This window comes from Chiloscyllium punctatum, chromosome 20 (assembly GCF_047496795.1).
Source record: "Chiloscyllium punctatum isolate Juve2018m chromosome 20, sChiPun1.3, whole genome shotgun sequence".
NCBI classification, from domain to species: Eukaryota; Metazoa; Chordata; class Chondrichthyes; order Orectolobiformes; family Hemiscylliidae; genus Chiloscyllium; species Chiloscyllium punctatum.
Window position 1 is genome coordinate 76058689 of NC_092758.1, and position 15957 is coordinate 76074645.

The 15957-nt window shown below is 40.1% G+C and overlaps 1 protein-coding gene across 5 annotated transcripts in view; it reads left to right on the forward strand.

Annotated features, from left to right (window-relative positions):
• LOC140492203 (F-box/WD repeat-containing protein 11) overlaps positions 1 to 15957 on the forward strand; it is a 175071-nt gene that overhangs the window by 112369 nt on the left and 46745 nt on the right. The window lies entirely within an intron of this gene.

Here is a 15957-nt window from a genome sequence, read left to right on the forward strand (position 1 = left end):
TGTATCAAAGGATGGAGTGGCATTTTCACTGCAGTGCCATCAGTCAGTGTGAGTAGCTTCAGGCAAGAATATCTAACCTGCATTTCCATGGCACTCGCTTTACTCCTCAAAACATAGGCCTTTGGTTCTATTTACATTTGATTTTTATTTCTCAGCTTGTCCCGTTATTGAGTTTTTTGAGGTTGGACAAGGCTGATCCTAATCACAAATGGTTTGCATTTAGGAACTGGACACCATTAGGTGCCTGTGGATGTAAAAGATCCTGTGATTCTTTTTCACAGAGGAGGGAAATTTCTTCCTGGTGCCTTTCAAATTTTGATCCCTCAATAGACATTGCAAGAACACCAGTTATCTTTTGTGGGAGCTTGCTGTGTTGGCTGCATGTGCTTCCTACATTCCAATAGAAATGATATTTCGAAGGTACTGAATTGGTTGTAAAGCACTTTAACACCTCTATAAATGCAAGTCTTTTTCCTCTATTGATATTAGCAGCTCAAACTACTTTCAGGTAATATAAATGGGAATTATAGCATTGCGTTGTTTTATGGGTGTGGCTTTTGCCACCAAAATCTTGGGTATCTCTGGTTTCAGGCAGCAGAATGTATGCAAAGGGCTTAACATTAAAAAGGAGATTCTTGTGGTTGAAATAATAATGTTTCTGCGTGTTTGCTTGGTCACGTTGCTTCAGTTCTGTTTGTTCCCAGTAAGAGATTTGTTTTAATAGTTAGTTAGTTCTCATTGTGGTACAGCTAATGTCTGAGCTGTGACTTAGAGTCATAGAGATGTACAGCACGGAAACAGACCCTTCAGTTTAACTCGTCCATGCCGACCAGATATTCTAACCTAATCTAGCCCCATTTGCCCCATATCCCAGTAAACCCGTCTTATTCATAGACCCATCCAGATGCCTTTTAAATGCTGAAATTGTACCTGCCTCCATCAATTCCTTTGGCAGCTCATTCCATACACACACCACCCTCTGCGTGAAAAAGTTGTCCCATAGGTCTCTTTTATATCTTTTCCCCTCTCATCCTAAACCTATGCCCTCTAGTTCTGACTCCCCCACATCTCAGGGAAAAGACCTTGTCTGTTTATCCTATCCATGCCCCTCATGATTTTATAAACTTCTATAACATCACCCCTCAGCCTTTGACACTCCCGAGCAAACAGCCCCAGCCTATTCAGCCTCATCCTATAGCTCAAACCCCCCCAACCCTGGCAACATCCTTGTAAATCTTTGCTGAACCCTTTCAAATTTCACTACGTCCTCCCAACAGGAAGGAGACCAGAATTGCAAGCAATATTCCAAAAGTGGCCTAACTAATGCAACATGACCTCCCAACACCTATACTGAATGCTCTGAATCAATAAAGGAAAGCATTCTAAATGTTGCCTTCACCATCCTATCCACCTACAACTCTACTTTCAAGGAGCTATGAACCTGCACTCCAAGGTCTCTTTGTTCAGCAACACTCCCCAGGACCTTACCATTAAGTATAAGTCCTGCTTAGCAAGATTTAATAGCAAGCCATCAATGAGTTACTGCTCATGGCGAATTTTATCAAGGTATTCGATCGCCTCCCCGTACAAGTACGTCATTAGCTACTGGGATCAAAGTTGGAATCTTATAGTGTTTTGTGTTTTTGTCTCTCGTACATTTTCTCTGCTCCTGTTCATGATCTTCGATTTCTCCCTCTTATATAGGTTGCATTCTATATCTGCTTTGTAGCTTGTTTCTTCCAATTTGAAAACAGATACAAAGCACTTTGTTCAGTGTCTCCACAATTTTTTCATCTGTGATAATGTCTCCTGTCTCTGCCTCCAAGGGAACCATCAGTTACTTTTACTGCTCTCCTTTTATATACATGTAAAAACCCTTACAATCCATTTTTATGTTCCTTGCCATCTTGCACTACTTTTCCCATTTTATCCTTGTTCTGGTTGTCTGGTGATATCTAAAGCTCTCCTAAAATTCAGGATTCTCACTGTTCTTCTCAATATTATAAATAAGTTGTTTCTTTTAATGCTCTCTTTAACTTCTTACTGAAACTGTTAGCCACTTTAACAACCTTATACCTATATAATTTTTTGTTTATATTTAGGTTTCTTGTTTGTGACTGGAGTATGTCACACTCAAACTTGAAATGGAATTTAAATGTATTTTGATCACTCTCGCCAAGAGAAACATTTACAACAAAATTACAAACTAAACCCATCTCAATGTACTGAACTAAATCTAAAATATGTTGTCTGTGATTTTCAATGTGTTCTAGGCAATTGTCACGCAAGTATTCTGCAGACTCATATTCCACACCATCTTGGCCAATTTCCTTTGTTCAGTCTATAAGATTTAAATCTCCCGCGAGTATAACGTTGCCTTTGTTTCAAGCTCCTATTACTTCTTGCTAATGATCTATCTCCAGTAGCATAACCACTGTTAGGGGAAATGATAAATTATTGCCATACTTATTTTCTGCCTCACGTCCTTGGTTGTGATGCCTCTAACCATTAAATACCAGAGGTTTTCTAAGTGTCTTACAAGAGATGGTCATTTGGGTAAGACATCAGATACTGTACTCATACTGCAAAAGAAGGCAACAATGTCAGAGAGGTTCATCCTGATGATTAGTTCGGATGTGATTCAAAGTCTAATTTGTAGCATTATTTAAATGAGTGAATAATGGCCCACCTTGCTTGAAACTCCATTTTTACAGCCAGTAGATGGAGTTATTGAGGTATTCTGTGATGTTGTAACTTACATAAAAGTCAATGATAGATATGTCCTTAGGAAGTTTTGCTGGTACAATCACGGCCCACTTATACTCTTCCCCTCCAGGATAGGTCTACTCCAGCTTCTAACTCCTACATTTTCTCCTTATTTGACCAATAAAAAGTGGCAACCAAATAAATGACACCGTTGATGCTCATAGGTTTCCCGTCAGTGAGTTTTAGTTAATGGGTTCCCGTCACGTTCCTCAAAATAATCTGGAAAATTTCTGTTTTTCTTCACTGCTGCAAAAGATTTTGCATTTCAAAGCTTCAGAGGTGGCAGAGTGCTTAGGTCATTACCATGTCAGCTAAATAAAATCAAATTATAATTAATTTTGTATGTCTATAGTGTCCCTTTTATAGTGAAAAATGTACATAAACTCCTTTTCAGCTGGAGAGCTTTTAAGTTTTGCACTTATTTCTCAATTTAAGTGCTGTTATACTTATTTCAAGGCATCTTATTTCCATGTAATGTAATTGGGCATTTTATATTTAAAGGGCCAAACTGGCATTGTTACAGCTGAAGATTTGGTTCCTGAATGTTGTATTGCTCCACTGGTGCCCGGATTGGGACTATCACTTCATAGCACACTGAAGGGGGTAGGATTGAGGTCGTGGTCCATATCGGTGCTAACAAAAGAGATAAAAAGGAGGATGTGGATCTACAAGTTGATTTTAAGTAGCTGGAAAGGAGAGTACTAGAAGTGCTTCATTGGTAATCTCTGGATCGCCCCCAGGTCCCCACACTGGTGAATACAAAAACAGGAGGTTAGAACAGATGCCTGTGGCTAGAGAACCAATGTAGAAGGAAGAGCTTTTTAATGTTTGGGTTCAAATCAGAAGGAGTGGTTTCCGTATAGGCTGGGTGAGTTGTACTTTATATATTCATTCTCAAGATGTGTCGCTGGCTAGGCTAGCATACATTGCCTGTCCTTAATTGCCCAGAGGGTAGTTAAGATAATCCACATTGCTGTGGGTCTGGAGTCATATATAGGCCAGACCAGGTAAGGACAGATGTTTCCTTTTCTAAATTAGTGAAACAGATGGGTTTTTCAGGCAATTGATGATATCATGGTTGTCATTAGATCCTTGATTCCAGATTTTTAATGAATTCACATTTCACGATCTGCTAAGGCAAGATTCTAACCAGTGTCCCCAGAACATTACCTGGGTCTCTGAATTAGTATTCTTGCAATTAATATCGCTCTGTCGTCACCTCCCCTTCAATAGAGACAGTGCTGTGACTTTGTGGTATATTATGCTGCTATTGTTGAACTTGGCCAAGGGTTGGTAAGCAGGGTGTAGCATTGGAAAGGACAAATATGGTACACAAGAGGCATATAGATCAGAATAGAAAAACTGCAAGGTGTTGTGAGGTCAGAAGTAGGAATGCTGTAAGGTTTAAACTGTGTGCAGAATATGTGTCTACATACTTGATGTAAAATCAGATTGATAAACTGTAGACACAGAAAAAGGGACTGAACAGAGAACACTGTCAAGGACACTAACAGCATTCCAGTACTAAATAATCAAGGCGCTACAGAAATGAGGTGGAAATAATTGCAATATCCATCACTAAAGAAAAAGTACAAGGAAAACTAATGGGACTAAAGGCAGACAAGCCCCCTGGAACTGATGAGTTAGACCACAAGGCATAGGAATAGGACTAAGCAATTTAGCTCATTGAGTCTGCACTGTCATCCAGTGAGACAACAGTTGATCTGTTAATTGTCAACTCCACTTGCATTCTGGAATTTAAAGGGGTATTACAGAGATAATTGATGCACTGGTGATAATCTTTCAAAAATCTTTAGATTCTGTATCAGTCCCAGCCAGTTGGCAAACGCTCCCTGTGACATACTTAATTAACCGAGGAGAGGAGGTAAAAAAGAACAGGAAACTATAGACCTGATAGCTTGACATCTGTCATTGGAAAAATGTTTGAGTTTGTTTACAGCATTTGAAAATCTATTCCTTTTATCAAGCGGAATCAGCATGTCTTCAAGAAAGAGCAATCATGCCTGACAAAAATATTAGAATTCTTTGCTGAAATAACAAAATGGATAGATAATGGGGAACCAATATGTATTATATATTTGGATTTCCAAAAAGCATTTATGAAGGTACCACACATAAAACCACTTAAGAGCCCCGTAGTGTTGAGGATAATATATTAGCACGGATAGAGGATTGGTTAAAACTGATGGAAGACAGTTAGGTTAAGGGGGGAGGGGGCATTTTCAGAATATGGTGCTTCTGCATGAAACACAGCTAGCAACCAGGTTCAACAGGTAATTAGGAAGGCTTAATGGTATGTTGGTCCTTATATCAAGGGAGTCAGAGTATAAGAGCAATGTGAGCATTTTTTGATTAGATTAGATTAGATTTCCTATAGTGTGGAAACAGATCCTTTGGCTCAACCAGTCCACACCGACCCTCCGAAGAGTAATCCACCCAGACCCATTTCTCTCTGACTAATGCACCTCACACTATGGACAATTTAGCATGGCCAATTCACCTGACCTGCACATCTTTGGAGTGTGGGAGGAAACCGGAGCACCCGGAGGAAACCCACGCAGACACGGGGAGAATGTGTAAACTCCACACAGTCAGTCACCCGAGGCTGGAATCAAACCTGGGACCCTGGTGCTGTGAGGCAGCAGTGCTAACTACTGAGCCACCACGCCGCCCCTAATTTTGGTACCCTTATTTAAGGAAAGCTATTATTTCATTGGAGGCAGTTTAGAGGAATTAACCAGGGTCCCCAGTATGGAGGGATTGTCTTAACAACAAAGGTGAAATAAATTATGACTATTCACTGGGGTTTAGAAGGATGCGAGGTGATCTGATTGAAATGTATAGGATTCTTAAGGGACTTGACAGGGTCAATGCTGAGACAATGTTTCCTCTCCTGTTTGAGTCTAAGACCAAGGGGACAGTTTCAGAATAAAGGAGCGCCAATTTAAGATTGAGATGAGGAGGAATTTTTTTCAGAGGGTTTGGAGTCTTTGGAACTCGCCACAGAAAGCTGTGGGGGCAAAGTTCTTGTGTATATTTAAGGCTGAGATAAATAGATTCTTGATCTGGGGGAAATCGTAGGTAATACAGAAAATGGAGCAAAGTGCACATGAGGAATGTTGAATCAACCGTGATCCTATTGAGTGGCAGAGTAGGCCACATTTTATGGGTCTAAAATGACCGGACCAAATTGAACGCATTGAAGGATCCTGAGGGAAGTAAGTGCCAAACTTGTATGTGACCTTATCCTTAATCTCCTTAATTGTTCTTGGGTGCAGGATATGATACCAGGAGGCTGCGTATACAGACTAGTTAGTTTAAATCTGGTGTGATTTGATAGATATGCTCAGAATTATGAGGGGTTTACAGGGAGCAGACAAAGAGACTGATGGAGTTGTTCATCCGAAGAATCAGCAGGGACCTGATAGGCTGAATAACCTCTTTTGCTCTTATCATTCTTTGATTCATGTTAACACCATAATCAGTATTTTGATCTGGAGGAAAGAGAAAAGTTAAACATGAAACATAAGCTTTGACTTTTTAAAGAACACTCTAAATCCCTTTATAATTAAGGTCTGTTAGAAATTGTTACACATTCTTGTGTGTGTTGTACCTTAAATGAAATCCAATGGACATGTGGAAATGTTGAGATACCTATCTGTTGGGTGGGCTAGTGGTCACATTTATTCATTGCCTGGTTGCCAAGACCTTTAACAGGGTGTATTGTTTAAAAGTGGAGCTCAGAATTTCAAACTACAAAATGATTAAATATATGATAATTCATGAAATTGGGTATGCAGAGAGTAATGTAAATCAGTGTTTACTAGAGCACATTTAAAAGTCTATTCTGATATGTTATCTCAACTTTTGGGATCTGGCTGTACTCTTTTGGGTGTCTAGTATAAATCTGCTGGGTTTTGGGGCTGGGGTTGCCCCAACTGTGTCATGCTTTTGACAAGTGGAGTGTGGAATTGAATCTAGGTGTCTCAGTAAGCCACCAAGCTCTCACGCTGAGGTTTGGGGTTCAGTGGGTGAGGTTGGTTCTGGAGACTGTCTGGTTGCCTTGCTGTAATGGTGAATTTGGGGTGGAGTTGAGTCTGGGGGATCTCAGGTCACACTGGGGAAGTTGAGCGGGTTGAGTCTGGGGTGAGTCTGAGAATCTCCGTTCATCTTGTTCTGATGTTGAGTTTGGCGTATGGTTTATTTTGGGGTTTCTGGTCACACTGTTATGATGCTGGGTTTGTGGGGTGGGTGGGTTTTGAGACTGAGATTTTTGGTTACTCTGTTCTGAGATTGGCCTTGTGAAAATTGAGGGGACCTATTAATGCTAAGAGTGTCTGAGAAAACCGCACTCCTAATCTGATTTACTCCTGAGCTTTTTGCCCTCTTTGAAGTGTTTTGGATACCGATAGATTGCTTAGTAACTTTTCATGCTTTGTTACCCCTTGCTGTCCGTAGTATATTGAATAATTAGTATTCTGTTTTAGTAGTTGGAGTAGAGGGCACATTATGAATAAGGACTTTGCATAGATTGCATTTGTGATATTTCAGTAAATTAATGGCTTAAATCTACCAAATGCAGTGTAACGAAAGGGTAATTGGTGAGGTCCAAGGTAGTGTTACCAGCTGCGGAAGATCATACGCTCCCTTACTTCAAGCTATCAGCTGCTACAGTGTTCTCTGCTGAAGATGCTATTGATCCTGTCTCTGAAATAATCAATTGTTTAGTCTTTCTCTTTGCTTGCATCACCCCTCCTCCCTTCTCCCTTCTTTGCGCCTCCCCCCTTCAAGCTGACATTTCATCCTAGTTTTTTAGACTAGGATTCCTTGCCTGTAAGCCATTCCAGGTAGAGCAACTAATGAAGGGATGTGGTTTCAAGATTTCATGAGTACTATGATTGTACTGTGCCAGTGCCCTTGTTAAAAGCATCAAATTCTAGTGGTGAGGGAGTTAGTGTGAAAGATTTAAATGCCTCAGGGTAGCCTTTCAGATATAATTATCACTTCAAAGGGGAAGACGAAATTCATGGCAAGGTCATTTTTATTGCTTCTACTTTTATGTTCTGGACTCCTTACCTAACAACACTGATGTGTCTTCATCACATGGACTGCACTGGTTCAAGAAGAAAGTTGAATATATTTGACCATTCAGCCCCTTAGACCTATTTGATAATGCCAAGTCTGTGCCTCAACTCCCTTTACCTGCCTTCACATCACCCCATATCCTTGACAAGCAAAAATAAAGTTTTGTAAATGTCTAATTTCATAATACACTGGCCAGTCAAATGTAGAATTTCACTTTGGTACTATATTTGTATGTCTAATCTCATGGAGTAAAGGGGAAAATAAGGACATTAATAATTATTTAGAGTTTAAGTAATTTCATTTTCAAAGTTAGATACAATTTCAGATAATTTTAATTTCAAAATGGTGAAACTTTGCTCATTAATTAGCTTCTGGTTTTCTTTCCATTTCACAATTTATTATTTTTGAAAATGTAGCTTTGTTCCAAAGGTTGCTATCATGGAACCCACTTCCTTAGCAGCATTGTGGGTGTTTTTAAACTCCAAGAGTTATTGCAGTTTAAGATGGCAACTCACCCCCACCGTCATCACTTCCAGGTTAATTACGGATGGGCAATAAATGTTGGCTTAGCAACGCCCACATCCCATGAGCAAATTAAGAAACAGACTCAGAAAGTACAGTCTTTTACATGAGTGAATTCCAGTTGAACACCATGTTTACTTCTAGGACACTGAGCTTTTGGGTGATTTGATGATACTGATGTGCGCTCAACATACACAGCTGGTACTGTGGTTTCCTTGGGTGAGCTGGCTCTACATGGAGCTGCTCTGATCAAAGCCTGCGAGACCATGGGGAAGGTATGTTGCATGCTGGGTTTTCTATGTACATGCCAGAGAAGTTAGTCTGACTCAACTGAAAGGGCATTTGACTGAAATATATTTGGATCCCTATGCCTTTTCTATGTGCACTGAGGGAGTAATTTAAATAAAATATTACTCTCCATTTGAGCATAATGTACTATTTTTTAAACTTTGAGGATGTGCATTTGATATCTGAATAAAAGTATCCCTGCTACAGATGGTAATCGGAATATTATAATGCCCCTGATGCACCTTCCCGCTAAACTTATGTTGTACATTCCTTTACTGAGCTGTCTTTTTCTAACTATTTTGGGGTGGGTCTTACTTCAAGTTTAGAGAGTGCAAGAATTTAGTCAATCCTGATTGTCATTGGTGTTTCAAGGTTAATTAAGATAAGAGTTTGGCTCAAAAGTCGAGGTGAGAGTATATAGGTGCATTGTAAGAGTATGTTTGGAAAAGTATCTTGCTTTTTATTGCTGAAATTAGCTGTATCTGAGTAGTGCCTCAGCTGAAAGGAAGCTCATTTACCATTTCTGTAACATATTCTACTTTAAGGCTACTCTGTGAGCGACAGGCTCACATAATACCTAGTTATCAACAACCTAATTGTTGATATGTTTCTAATGTGTGGATTATCTGAGGACTCTTGACTCTGGGTCCAGAGGAACATCTCTGTTCAAAAAGTGCCAGGGGGCCTTTGGCATCAAACGTAAAAGGCAGACAGCATCACAATTTAATTTCACAGCTCTGACAATGCAACATTCCCTTCTGAGGGTGCAATCCTATTTTAACGAACATGCTTTTCTGTTGTGCTTCATACATTTTTTAAAATGAAAACCCTTTTGTTCTACTCCTTTGTTCATTTATCCATCCGTCAATCCAACTTGAAAACATCAGGCACATTTGGCACTAATTCTCAATTTTCCCTTTTAGAGTATTGTGGTGAGCTGTTGTCTCGAAGTAAGAGAACCCTATCCTACATGGAGGGAACAATGTTGATGGCAGTGCATAGGGTTCTTGGTCAAGTTAACTGCTTTGTCCTGAATAGTGTTGAGATTTTTCGGAGGTGTTGGAGCTGTGTCAATCTAAAAAATAATGCAGAGTATTCCATCATAGTTTTGTCTTGACTTGTATGTGTGGACAGGAAATGAGGAATCAAGATGTGAGTTATTTGTTGCAGGATTCCTAGTTTTTGACCTTTTGTAGCCACAGTATTTCTATGGCAATTTCAGTTTAGTATCTGGTCAGTGATGACCTCCAGGATGCTGATAGTGGAGCTTTCAATGATGGTAATGGCCAAGGAGCAATGATTGAGTAAACTCTGTTTTGTTGGTGATGGTCATTGTCCATTGTGTGGGGGTGTGAATGTTACTTTCCATTATCAACCCAAGCCTGAATGTCAACCAGATATCGCATCCAGATGTGGACAGGGGCTGCTTCTATATCCATGAATATAATTGCAAAATCTAATCATTGGAAACATTTCTTTATCTGATCTTATAATAAAGGGAAAGGCATTGATGGAGCAGACACTACCCTGAGGAACTTCTCAGTCCCAGGATGCAACTGCAATGGTTGACTGTGTGCAAATGCAACCATCTTCCTAGATAGGACTCCAATCATTGGAGAGCTTTCCCTTGATTCCCATTGATTCCAGTTTTGCCAAGACTCCGTGCTACCACATTCAGTTAGTTGCAGCCATGATGTCAAGAACAAACACTCACCTCTCCTCTTGCACCATTGACCGACAGCATTCAAGTTAAAAGCCCTGCCTAGCAGCTATGATCTCTGGACTTGTCCAGTTCAGTCAGTAGTTATGTTACTGAGCCACTCTTGATGGGCAGTACGTCCCCCAGAATTTCGTGAAGTCAGAGACCAGTGCTAGAGAAAGTCCTTTCAGTTGGGTCTCTCCTGCCAGTGGCTGTATTATGCTTCAATTATTTAAAATATGTTTTATTCTATTAAATGCCTCAATCTTACTGAGCTCAAACTATTCTGTTTAGGTACAAACCAGATTTCCAGACATTGTCAGGTGACAGTGATGAATACATTGTCAGTGATTGTAAGAATATAACTGCTTACCCCATTGATATTAATGCTTGGGGAATGAGCAATCATACCTCTGACCATTCTGGTCACAGCAAGAACTGTCCGTTTCTGTGGATGGTGTTCCATAATCTTGTCTACTCCACTGGGCTCTGAATTTATCTTGTTTACTGAAGTTGCTTCACGGCTTAGTGGACGCCAGTAAGGCTTGTGTAACAGCACTTATTGTGGTGTCTGGGACTTAGTTACTTTGTGCATGATCCCTCATCTGTTGGTGCCGTGATGCCCTTGACTGGAAACCTCTTTTAGTGGGCAGAACCTCCCCTCACTGCAGCCAGAGAAGGTGGAGTGATAATCTTGTCGAACTGAGATCGAGCAGCAAGTGAGTGTAGCATACCCGGTGTCCACGCTGATTTGTTAAAACTCTACCTTTGGTGTGGCCAAGAGATTATCTTGGACATCGTTGACTAGATTTCTATCATACCCCATAGTGAATAATATGAAACACAAGAACTGCAAATGCTGGAATTCTAAAATGAAAACAAAGTGCTAATGCAACTCAACATTTTCCAGCACCAAATCTAGAGCGAGAAAGAGTTAATGTTTTGCATCCATTGACCCTTGGATAGGTTGCTGTTATGCACCATATGACCTGCAAAACAAAATCTGGCAAGCTTTAGAAATTTACTTTATACTGAAGAGTGCTGCGTAGGATGTCTGGTGGTGACAGGTCTGTTACTGCTGGTGGAATTGCAGAAATAATTTGTGTTGAAATGATTGAAGTGTTTTTATTGAAGTGAAATTTATTTAGAATGCTTTGCTGCCAACAGGCAGTGACAGCACTGAATCTGAAGCTAATTATATCAAAGATTGTAAAGTGTTTAGCACATAAAGCCTGTGCTACAAAGTGATAATTTTGACTGCACCAGTTTTAAAGGAAGTTCAAGCCAGATTTATAATGCAGGAAATTTGCCAGAGCTGGCATGACAGTGCAACAGAGAAGACTTGCATTTATGTTGCAGCTTTCAAAACCCACTTTTCCAAAGTGCTTTATAGCCATAAAACACTTTTTAAACATAATGTCTATCCTGATGTCTGAAATATGGCACCCAGTTTAATTGTATCAAGATCCCTTAAAAGCATGAAATAATGACTATACTTTGTCAAAAAACTTCCAAGATACTATTTGTATAGCTTTTATCTAGGACACTGGATTGACTCTGTCCTTCAATGGAGTGTTAAGAGATCTTTTCTGTCTGAGGGGGGGCCGGGACCTCGGTTTAATATCTTGTCCACAAGACTGCACTTTGATTGTTACAGCGACCTCTCTATTCTAAATAGAATTCCAGTCTAGATTATGTGTTCCTGTCTCTGGTGTGTATTTGAACCTCTGGCAGGAGTGCTGCTTGGAAACATGGCTAACATCTAAGCTGTTTGTTTATGCATGCTATCTTACTATTCCGAAACATAAGGGTATTCATGGCAGACTGGGCTATAATTAGGCAGTTGTTTGAAAAATTTCAACTTGTTTGGTCCATATTTAACTGGATCTACTGTATTGCAAAAAGTAAAAAACAGCTGATGGTGTTGAAGTGAAGTAGGTTACAGTGTGAGCTGCACATGTACTTTATTCTGTGGCGTAGTTACAGGAAAGAAACAGATCATTTGTTTCAACAGGTCTCTGCTGGTAGTTATGCTCCACATGAGCCCATTTTGTGATAACTCAAGCTTTCCAGTGCTGATTACTTCAGATACTCCTTGCACATTCTAATCCCTCCTTCTCTTGAATTCCTCATTGAATGAAATAATGACCATCTTCTATTTATGATCCCGAATTCTGTTTTCCCTTGCAAGTGGAAAGGCCTTTGCATCTACCTGATTAAATATTTTTAATAATCTTAAAGGCCTTTAACAGGTCATGTCATTCTCCTCTTGTCTGCAGGCAAGACCCTAGCCTACTTGATCATTCCTGATATCTATATATCCTCTCAGTTCTGACATAATTCTGGTAAATCTTTGTTTTTGTACTTTCTCCAGATTGCCATTTTTAAAATATGGGAATTGTAAGTGTGGTCAAACCAAGGTTCTATAAATATTGGTCCTGCTTTTCGGTTCCACCCATCCAGAAACATTTAAAAGTCATCTGGATGGGTACAAGAATAGGAAGGATTTAGAGTGATATGGGCCAAGTGTTGGCAAATGGGACCAGATTAGGTTAGGATATCTGGTCAGCATGGATAAGTTGGATCGGAGGGTCTGTTTCTGTGCTATACATCTGAGTATAAATGAACTCCAGTGCTTGGTTTGCTTTTTAAAAATTGATTTTGTTTGTCTCAATTGGAACTTTATTATTTATGCATGAGATTTTTCTGTTCCTCTGACACACATGTTGCAAGGCTTTTGTAAGTCCACTTCCTTCCACTAAAATGTACCCAGGTCCACTTCACTGACTTTTGGAGTATTGCTCTTGTCTGTGAAGTTGGCAGTTTGCTCTTGATTGGGTACAAGTCCAGCTGCCACCAAATTTGGAAAGGCAAGACTACTTTTAGATTGTTTATACAAGCATTTGTGACGAGATCCACTGAGCTATAATGAATTTGACAAAAGACAGGAGAATAAATGTTTTGAGGGTTGTGCAGGAGGTGGTGGAGGTGGGGTCTTTGAACATTTGTATGACCGTTGGGTAGATTTCTGTTGGGACAGGAAACTTAGATGGGTGGAATTTCCAATACAAACAAGTTCTTGTTGAATGATGGAATAGGCTTAACAGCCAAATTATCATGATCTGCTCCGAGCTTTTGTTGGTATTGGGAAATTACGATTAAGGGAGTTTAGAAACAGCATTGAAAACATAGTACAGATGTGCTTAATAAGATCGCATTCCTGAAAAACATTGATTGAATCGTTGATTTCTAAGGAAAAGCCATGTTAAAGCAAGAGATTGGGTCTGTGACACAAACAGCTGAAAACCCTGTGTACAAATTGAAACACTCTACTGTACTTGTGCAGCACTGTACTCTTGAGCTGGAGTAACTTAGAAAGTAAATTGCCACCTATATCAGAAATACTGCATAAATTCAGTCAGATGACGTGTCTTTCTTGCATTGTCTTTCCACTGTCTGTCTCTTCTGTCTTTTCTGCTCTGTTTCATTCTTGCTTTGCCCTTTCCATGGTGTGTCTTGCTTTGCCTTTTCTGTGATGGTTCTCACTTTGACCTTTCATAAGTTTTTCCTCTCTCTGTCTACTGCTCTGCTGAGTTTCAATGACATGCAATGATGGGCAAAACCACACAAACTTTGAAACAAACATTCATTTTAAGGAACCAGATCTTAAAAGATTAAACAATGTCACCCCGTTAATGTCTTTCTCTTTTAAAGTGCAATGAGGACTACCTGACTTTCCTTCTGCAATGTTTTGAAATGAACAGGTCCAGATTACTCTGTGTCTGGGCAGGGAGGATTCAGTGAACCAGTTCACCTTTCGTGTGTGTCTCATATGTGGGTGTGTTTGTTTCTCGAGACGTTTCATTCCACATTCGTCTGTTGATGAACTTGTATTGAATGTATAGCACAACAAACATGCAATGCTAAATCACTGGCAGCATAGATCAGTTGAACTTTATTTGTAAATTTGTGGGTTGTTAGATTTAGCCATTTTTTTCTTTAGCCACGATGGGGAACCCCACAATGAAAATCTCATTTAGTTCCTGCTAGATATGAGCAAGTGTACCATCTACAAGATGCACCACTAAGTCGTCAAGACTAGACTTAAACATATTTTCCCAACTCTCAAGCTGCATTATCAAGCAGGTTAAGAGAAGCCCTAGAGGAATAAGAGCAGGGAAGCAATGGCCTAGCGGTATTATGACTGCTAGAATATTAATCCAAAAATTCAACTAATATTTTTGGGACACCGGTTTGAATCCCACCATGACTGATATTGGAATTTGAATTCATTTAAAAAAAAAATCTGGCATTAAGGATGTACTGATGACCGTGTAACCATTGGCGATGATTGGAAAAACCCAACTAGTTCACTCATGTCTTTCAAGAAAGGAAATCTGCCCTCCTCACCTGGTCTGGTCTGGTCTGCACGTGACTCCCAACCCACAGCAATGTCTTGACACTCAACTGCCCTCTGAAATGGCCGAGCAAGCCACTCTGTTCAAGGGCAGCGAGGGAAGGAAAATAAATGCTGGCCAGCAAGCGATGCCCACATCTCACAAATGAAGAACAAAGAGCCTTGCCCTTGCAAGTTCCCCTCCAAGCTACACATCATCCTGACTGTGTTATATCGCTCTTCTCTTACTGTCACTGTGGTGAACATTGTGGAACTCCATCTGAACAGCACTGTTGATGTATCTACGCCAATGGACTGCAGTGGTTCCACAAGACAATTTGCCATCACTATCCTGAGGACAATTAGAGTTGGATGATAAATGCTGGCCTTTTCAATAATGGCTGTGTTCTGTTAGAGTGAGTGAAATAAGTATGATACCTTGCAGGGGGAGAACATTCATTCACCTACCAGCACCTGGCCCATATCCCTCCAAACCCTCCTTATTCTACCCATCCAAATGCTTTTTAAATGTTGCAATTGTACCAGCCTCCACCACTTCCTCTGGCAGCTCATTCCATACACATACTACCCTCTGTGTGAAATAATTGCCCCTTAGGACTCTCTTATATCTTTCCCCTCTTACCCTAAACCTATGCCCTCTAGTTCTGGACTCTCCCACCCCAGAGACAAGACTGTCTATTTATCCTATCCATGCTCCTAAGTGAAAGGTATTTTTTCAAGTTGGAAATGATGCCTCTTGTCCAGTGATTCCTTATTGATGAGTTACTGTGTATTCAAAATAGTTGGTTGAAAAATGGAATCAAATCTCTCTGGTTCTTATTTAGTAAGCATTCTGGCCCAAGTAGCTATGTTGTGATATGGGCAAGCAGGAACAGCAGACTGTGCTGGAAGGAGAGTGCAATCACAGTTGAGTCTGATCCTAATATTGAGATCCAGAAGCTTAGGAGATCCACTAAATAGTGTGCAGGTATTCTGGCTGACTTCTGTCCCTGACACCAATTGAGTCAAGGAATGCCACTGCCTATTTTTACTACTTGAGATGAACACAACTAGTGCAGTTCAAGTATTAACTTTGGAGGTTTGCTGTGCTTTGGTGTTATGTCACACATCATATTCACCCGTAAAGCCACTAGGCATGGAGTGACGAAGGACAAATGCA